We start from the raw sequence: 7,499 nt of genomic DNA on the forward strand, positions 1-7,499 counted from the left end.
AAAAAAAAAAAAAAAAAAAAAAAAAAAAAAAAGAAAAGGAAAAAATTTACTCAAATGTGTTGTTATAACTAGAGATAACAAGCTGTTCAAAACAATCTAAGACCAGCTATTGTTCATCATGAGCAACTAGTTAGAGAATGCAATAACATTTATCAAAATATCCCACGATTGCAAACAAATCTTTGACACGTAAATGCTGTGGGTTACAAGGACTACATAGCACATCTCTTACATAGCATTATTTCACATGGTAAACATACATAAGATACACACACACACACACATATATATATACATATATATATATAATTATGATATTACGTGTATGTAAACATACTTAGTCTAACTATGGATGCTGCTTTGGGTTAACTACTCGTGAAGAGTGTCACAAGAACATTTGAAACCATATGAGGCCAGTTCCTGATCATGAAAGCTCATTAAATTTAATTCTAACCCAAAATACCATACACATAATAACCAGTTCAGATGCCACGTTGAAATATGTTTTATATATATATATATATATATATATATATATATATATATATATACGTAAATACATATACATATGTGTGTGACAAAAGATTACGATCAAGGTCAGTTACATTTGATTTTTGTTTCAAGAATGTTCCATAAACCAGATTGATTGATTTTTAAAAATTTTTTGTTTTTTTTTTACATAAGGAAGAGCAAAAGTTAAGGATATAGAATAATATGTAGAGAATAAATGGTACATACAATACACAGGTATGTGAATGGTGAGGGGTGGGGCAATTAATAAGAAAATATCACTGTAAGGATAGTATTGCGTTGAACTTTCATTTAAGGAAGAATTTTCATTTTATTTTGAAGAGAAAACAGACATACTGACATTATCAAAGTAGAAAACAACAAAGTACACAAGCATGAAGATTTTAAGCGAGCAGAGATAATTAACTGTCTTGCTTATGATGATGGAGATAATAATAATAATAACAATGACAAGAGTATCAGATATACCAATTCATGAATCTGTAATCATAACTTCATACCAAACACTATTCTTGATAAAATTCCATTTGGTCAAGTCAAAGCACAGATTTCATACACTAAGAAAATGTATGTAAATACAATCTAAATTTTCTGCATTGATAAGAGGGAATATTAACAAACAAGCAGTTATATGAATATATTAATTAGTTATATCAAAGTATTAATTAGATGCAATTCAAATGTCTTGCTAATGAAATAAAAACAAAACAGCATCTATAATATCTAAAGTAGCAATTTTAATTTAGCCACATGTCGATAGGTAAACTATCTGAGTGCAGAGAAATGATCAATTTTGACATACGGCAGAAGGCAACCTACTGCTTGAAAGGCAGTGTTAAATTTGTGATGATAAGCCTAATATAGGAATTGTCGACTTGATAAGGCATTTTAGCTGCACTTAAGCAGTAGACACCGCACGCTGAATTATAGAACTTTCACAGTTCAGCTGATTTCAAAGGGCAAGTATATTTTCTTGCATGAAACTTTTAAAAGAAGGAGCAGTAGGGAAGGGTAGAAAAAAAAATAACAACCAGGAAAAAGAAATCAAAAATGAAATAATTTTATTTCCTTTAGATAAAAGGAAATAATAAATACTGTGGTAAATATAGATGCTAAAGTAGGATCTGAAAATAGAAAATTAATGATCTTTATTTTCTTTCCTAAGTTAATCAAGCTTAAAAAAAATAATAGTCCATATCATTTTAACACTAAAATAATAGAAGATAGATAAAAAATACTCTTGAAATAGATTTATAAATCTTACACTGCAAAAATCTGGTATTTCTTGATCTACTTGTAGTATGCAGATGATATTAAGTCCCCAGTTGAAAAGATGAATTAATGGATCAGAAATGAAGTTGAGGGCATTTTCAGTGTGATATGTTACTTTTCTATATAGTAGGATTCAAATATATCAATAAAGTTTCACTTAATCAAAATTCTAAATTTAATAATGCCTAGTGTTTCTAATACTAAAGAATATTTCTCAAAGCAACAAGTTAAAAAATAATAAACAAAATAGCTGATTTGAAAAAAAAAAGACAACAACAAAAAGAAACGAAGTAATCCTAGGTATTTTCTATAACAATTTTGGACAAGTATAAAATATATAAAGCAACTTTCAAATTGCTATGAAGTGCCATTTCTTTCCTGCCAAAGAGTAAATTAGATGATGGAAGCCACTCAATTTGTTACATCCTGTAGGTTTAACACAAATCACAGCTGAGAGCAATGAAGGAACCCCCATGTAATATAATAATGTATTCAAGTAGGGATAATATAGTTGATGATATATATATATATTATATATATATAATCCATTCAAATATCCAACTGAATGTCATCTCCAGACACAATAGGTGTGTGTGTATTTATATACAAATGTGTGTATATGTGTGAGCAAACACATCCTTGCACATATGTAAGAAAGATGAATGCAATAAAAGAGTCTTATATGTTAGCATAGTAGTGTGAATTACAAGTTGGAAAGTATGCAAGTGAATATAAATGGGAGCTAAATGAATAGATAGTAGTTATATATATGATTAATGAGATCCAAAAGGTTATAAGATAGAGGCAGTGATTTCAGAGTCAAGCTCCCCAAAGTAACTAATATTTATAAGCAACAATTTGCACATTAACCGAAGGGAAGTCATACACTTAATTAAGTATAAAAATTGAAGTATCTATGCTTTGTGATGAATGACCAATATGCTTTGATACAGATGGAATACACACGCACACACAAGTGTATGGTAATTGATTTTAGAAAATTTTCGTGAATATGCATTTAAAAGAAATTGACTCAGACCAGCTGCACAGAATACATCCTGGTACAGAGAATGAGAAAACAAAGAGAATAAGTTGATATTTTGCATTCAGATTCCTTTTTGCTTTTTGTTTTGTTTAGCTTGATTTTTTTTCTGTGTTTTTTCCTTTTTTAATACAGTAACTCAAACCAAAATTGCATTATCAATTTCAAATACATTTAAAAAAAAAATCTAAAAAAATTATTCTATTTTATCAAGAAGAATTGAAATATCTTCCAAATTATCTCCAGATATTTTATTTGACAAATATTCTCCCACTCACTCCAATCAGAAGTTATTAAGATATTTAAAAAATGAGCAAACACTTTTTCTGTTGCTTTCTTTTTTCATATATATATATATATATAAGTACGAAAAAATATTTCTAAAAGCACTCTTTACTGCTTAATTAGTTATTTATACATCTAAGCAATACATAATATTAGGACTCACCACAGATGCTTGTTATGATAACTTACTAATGGTATTTGTGAGATGAAATGAAAAGTTATGAGAACAATTGATGAAAATTCTTCTTACTGTATACATGTTTTAAATTAGCTAGTTGCTTTTTTTTTTTTACATGTTATAAGAGAAATAATTAAAAAAATCATCACTTTATTAGTATACGGTAAAATAGCTGTGAATATAAGATAGAAGATATGTAAGATATGTGCAAATTAGAAAATATGCATATATATATACATAGATATATATATATATAAATATACATATACATATATATATATACACACTATATCATATATATATAGATACACACACATACACGAACACTGCATATACACACAAACATATATAATCATTATATGCACACACACATATATATACACACATGAGCATATACATATGTAGAATATATATATATATGCATGTATGTATGTATATGTATATAAGCAATCACAACATTTCAGTGAAACATTTGAAAGTGAATATACAGTTACATTTAAGTATGATGTATTCATTTTTAATTTTCTCATATTTCCTAACAATTTTTTTTTAATGTTTTGTTAGTACAAAAATTCAATAAATATGAAAAACATGAATATACTGACAAAGCTTGTAACTTGTTCCAAATGACTAACGTCACTGTACTAATTTACAAATTGTCAGTTTCAATTTTCCATTTGTTATATTGGTCATACGAGTTACAAGATTTTCTAGCTAGATAATCATGCAGTTACTTGAGATGCCGTTCCATCACATTATGTAATAGTGAAGATGAAAAAAAAAACAATAGTTACTGCTACCCTACTCCATATAATTCAATGATAATTATGCAAATATATATATATATATATATATATATATATATATATATATATATACACACACACACACACACATAACTATGATCAAGACACAAAAATAACTTATCAAATCTTTCAAAAGATAGGCTTTGTAAGTTATAGCATAATAGCCCAACAGAATACCACTTCATTTTCATCCACTAAACTCTAAGAGTTATTTTGTAGTTAACACTGACAAGCATCAACAGCACTGCAAATAATCATTATCACATAGATCCATCAAGATATCATGGAATTTTTTTATCACTTGCTAGCATGAGTTGCAAAGTTCTACAAATTTAGGCATTTGTACAGAAACTACTGCAGCAGATAATTTCTCTTGCATTAGAGAACATATCAATAGCTGTAGAAAAGTTAGAACTCATAACCTCATACTCAGCATTCCATGAAATGCTTCCAATTCTCATCAATTTACAGCAAAACTCATGAAGAAAATATGAGAAAATTAAATGAATTCAATGTTATGTTTTTCAGAGTGGCTGTGAGTGTGGGCATGCTAAATTGTACCAATATACTATGGAAATATATCACAGAATGTTACAAAGAGAAGAAAATAGTAGTCTATGCTAGGAAGCCACATAAAAAAAAAAGAGGCATTTAATATTAAGACATAAATGTTATCTGTAAAACAGTTCAAGGATTTGAATCTGAAATGATTTGATAATAATAACAAACAAAAACATACAATATTCATATCCAAAAGATGTTGAAATATTTAAGCATCCTATGTAGGTTAGGGACAAAAACAGAAAGCACAGAGCGAACAAATTAAAAGAAAATGATAATGGTTTAAAAGATCAGAAGATTAAAAGAATTCATTCAGAATGCCGTAGTCTGAAGAAGATGAGAGAAAAAGAAAAAAAAAAAAAGAAAAAAATGCCCAAACATTGGAAGGTCAACATATTTTACAGCTCCATAAAACTGCAATTAGTAGTAGTTTGACCAGTTTGGGATGTAATTAAAACTTTCTTGTTAATCAAGAAGTAAGAAGCTAAATAATTATAAGTATTGCCATAACAATTGCTTTAAATAATGTCAAGAGCAATAATATTGCGTAATTTTTTTCAGAGTTGAATAGATATAGATGTTGACCAAATTAAGATTCCAACAGAAAGTGGTGAATAATGCAGGTGTACACAGAACAGCAATTATTATGAAATGAAATCATGTGTCTGTTGCACATAAGGAATTGAAGAATTTTGGTTAGCTAGACACTATATGAATTATATAATGTGGTCATTTATATGTTAATTGCATACATTTTAAAACAATATTTTACAAACTGGAAATAAAATTATTTTTAGCTTGTTTTGTCTGGATTTAACATCCAAAAAATATCATTGTCAATTGTAAACAGAAACAGCTGTCCTGACAAGTTATAGTTTAGTCCCAGATTTTACTTGATCAAAGGTATTACAACTGTGACTATCACATCAGATTTTTTTTGTATAATACAGACATCATAAAATGTGCCTTTTTGTTAAAATGGCAGGGTGTAGTTGAAGGAATTTAGCTGTTATTTCTAGCATGTTGGGTCACCATGTAGAAGCTAACTTGTTCCTAACAAGTTTAAATCAAATGTTTGTTTATTTTCTTTTTTTTTCAAATAGAGGAGGGCAACAGCTTGTGGTTTCGTGGTTCTGTGTTAATTTTCAGAACCCAAACCAAGTAAATTTGAAAAAAAAAAAAGAAGTCATTTTTAAAGTTTAGAGATCTAATACATAACATGGTCAACATTATACATAAACAAAAGAAATATTAAGCAATTTATTGTTCTAAAATTCTTATTTTTATAACTTCCTTTGCTTTGTGGTTTCCATATTTCACAGCATCAGTTTGCAGAATTAACTAAAAGAGTGAAGTAGGGGGACATGAGTTGAAGAGCCAAAAAGTAAAGGCAAAACAGATAGTGTATAATTATTTTTAAGAACTGCCACAATTAAATAGACAGTAAATATATATATATACAGTTTATTCCTTTGTCTTTTAAATCAAATTATAAATTAAATTTGGGGATTGCAAAAATAAAATACTTCCATCTTAAGTCAGAATTACCATTATTTTACAGAATCCTAATGGTGATTCCAAAATGGAAAATACACAGCCTGTAGAGAAAGAAGACTTCTTCAAAAAGTTACTTTTTTTTTCCATCACCAAGCTTATATGTTTATATGAGTAAATTGGAGGTGATACTAAACAACGTTGTGCAGAATAAGGAGTCAGTTTATAAGATGGTATCTGTTAGTTGAGATTAAAGTGAGTCATTATAACTCTTCATCTTTTATATATAGCTAACTGTCATTAATTAGGATGGGGTCAGTAACAATGAATGTCACAAATACTGTACATGGCTCAGTTCCAAACAGGAATTGTTCCTGTTGAGAATGGAAAAGAACATTTCAGAAGATAAAAGTTTAAAAAGGAAGAATAAAAATAGATCCTTAAAATAATACGACAAAAATTTCTTAAGCTTTCACATTTTTTTTTTTGTAATATAATTAATACAGAAGACTATATAAAAAGCAGGAAAATTAATCTAAAAAGAAGGCCTCGGTTTGATTGGTCACTAGTAATCACTACCCTGTATGTATACAGGCATAAAACTGTAAAACCAAATGAGAGGAAAAATAAAAAAAACCCTACAATTAGACATTAGTAATAATGATATAAGGGTAGGTTTTAAATATGAAATTCTCCTAATTTCAGTTGAATTTAGGGGCTGGCTACATCTTGAATCAGCCTTTTTATAACTGGTTGACATGAAACAAATTACATCATCATTCTGTTTGGGAAAAAAAAAATAATAAAAATAAAATAAAAATTACATTTCTAAAATTAGATAAAATTTAACTGGAAATAATTAACATTTGAGAATTTAATAAACTCTTAAAATATTATAACTTCAATATCTTCACATAACATTTAAAAAAATAAGATATTGAAAAGCTCATCTAACAGGTGAACATTTCAAATTTCTATATGCAAATTGATGAAGTAGTTTTCTATAAAGAGATTTTGCTGATTGGGGAGAAATAATTTGGGCTACCACCAATAGGGAAAAATAGATGGAAGACAGTATAAACTATATTTTCTAAAAAGAATAACTCGAAAAGAATGTGTCAGAAGAAAAAAAAAAAAAAAAATGAAGACAAAATGGCTTTTCCTCAAGATATTTTCAGTAGGTCTACAGTAGTATATTCAAAAGACAAACCCAACCATTAAGATACCAGAATGTCAATGTCAAGCACAGTTGTTAAAAACCCTAACATTTGGTTAATATTCGTTGTTTTGAAGCAGCTTTGAAAATAGAAACATACTTTTTTTCCTTATT

At 27.9% G+C, this 7,499-nt stretch overlaps 1 long non-coding RNA gene across 1 annotated transcript in view; it reads left to right on the plus strand.

The window, feature by feature from the left end:
* Positions 1 to 38: 38 nt before the first annotated feature.
* LOC106874020 (uncharacterized) overlaps positions 39 to 7,499 on the plus strand; it is a 9,198-nt gene continuing 1,737 nt past the window's right edge. The window contains exon 1 of the long non-coding RNA XR_001409955.2: positions 39 to 596. This is a non-coding gene — a long non-coding RNA (uncharacterized LOC106874020). The remainder of the gene's footprint in view (positions 597 to 7,499) is intronic.

This window comes from Octopus bimaculoides, chromosome 10 (genome assembly GCF_001194135.2).
Source record: "Octopus bimaculoides isolate UCB-OBI-ISO-001 chromosome 10, ASM119413v2, whole genome shotgun sequence".
NCBI classification, from domain to species: Eukaryota; Metazoa; Mollusca; class Cephalopoda; order Octopoda; family Octopodidae; genus Octopus; species Octopus bimaculoides.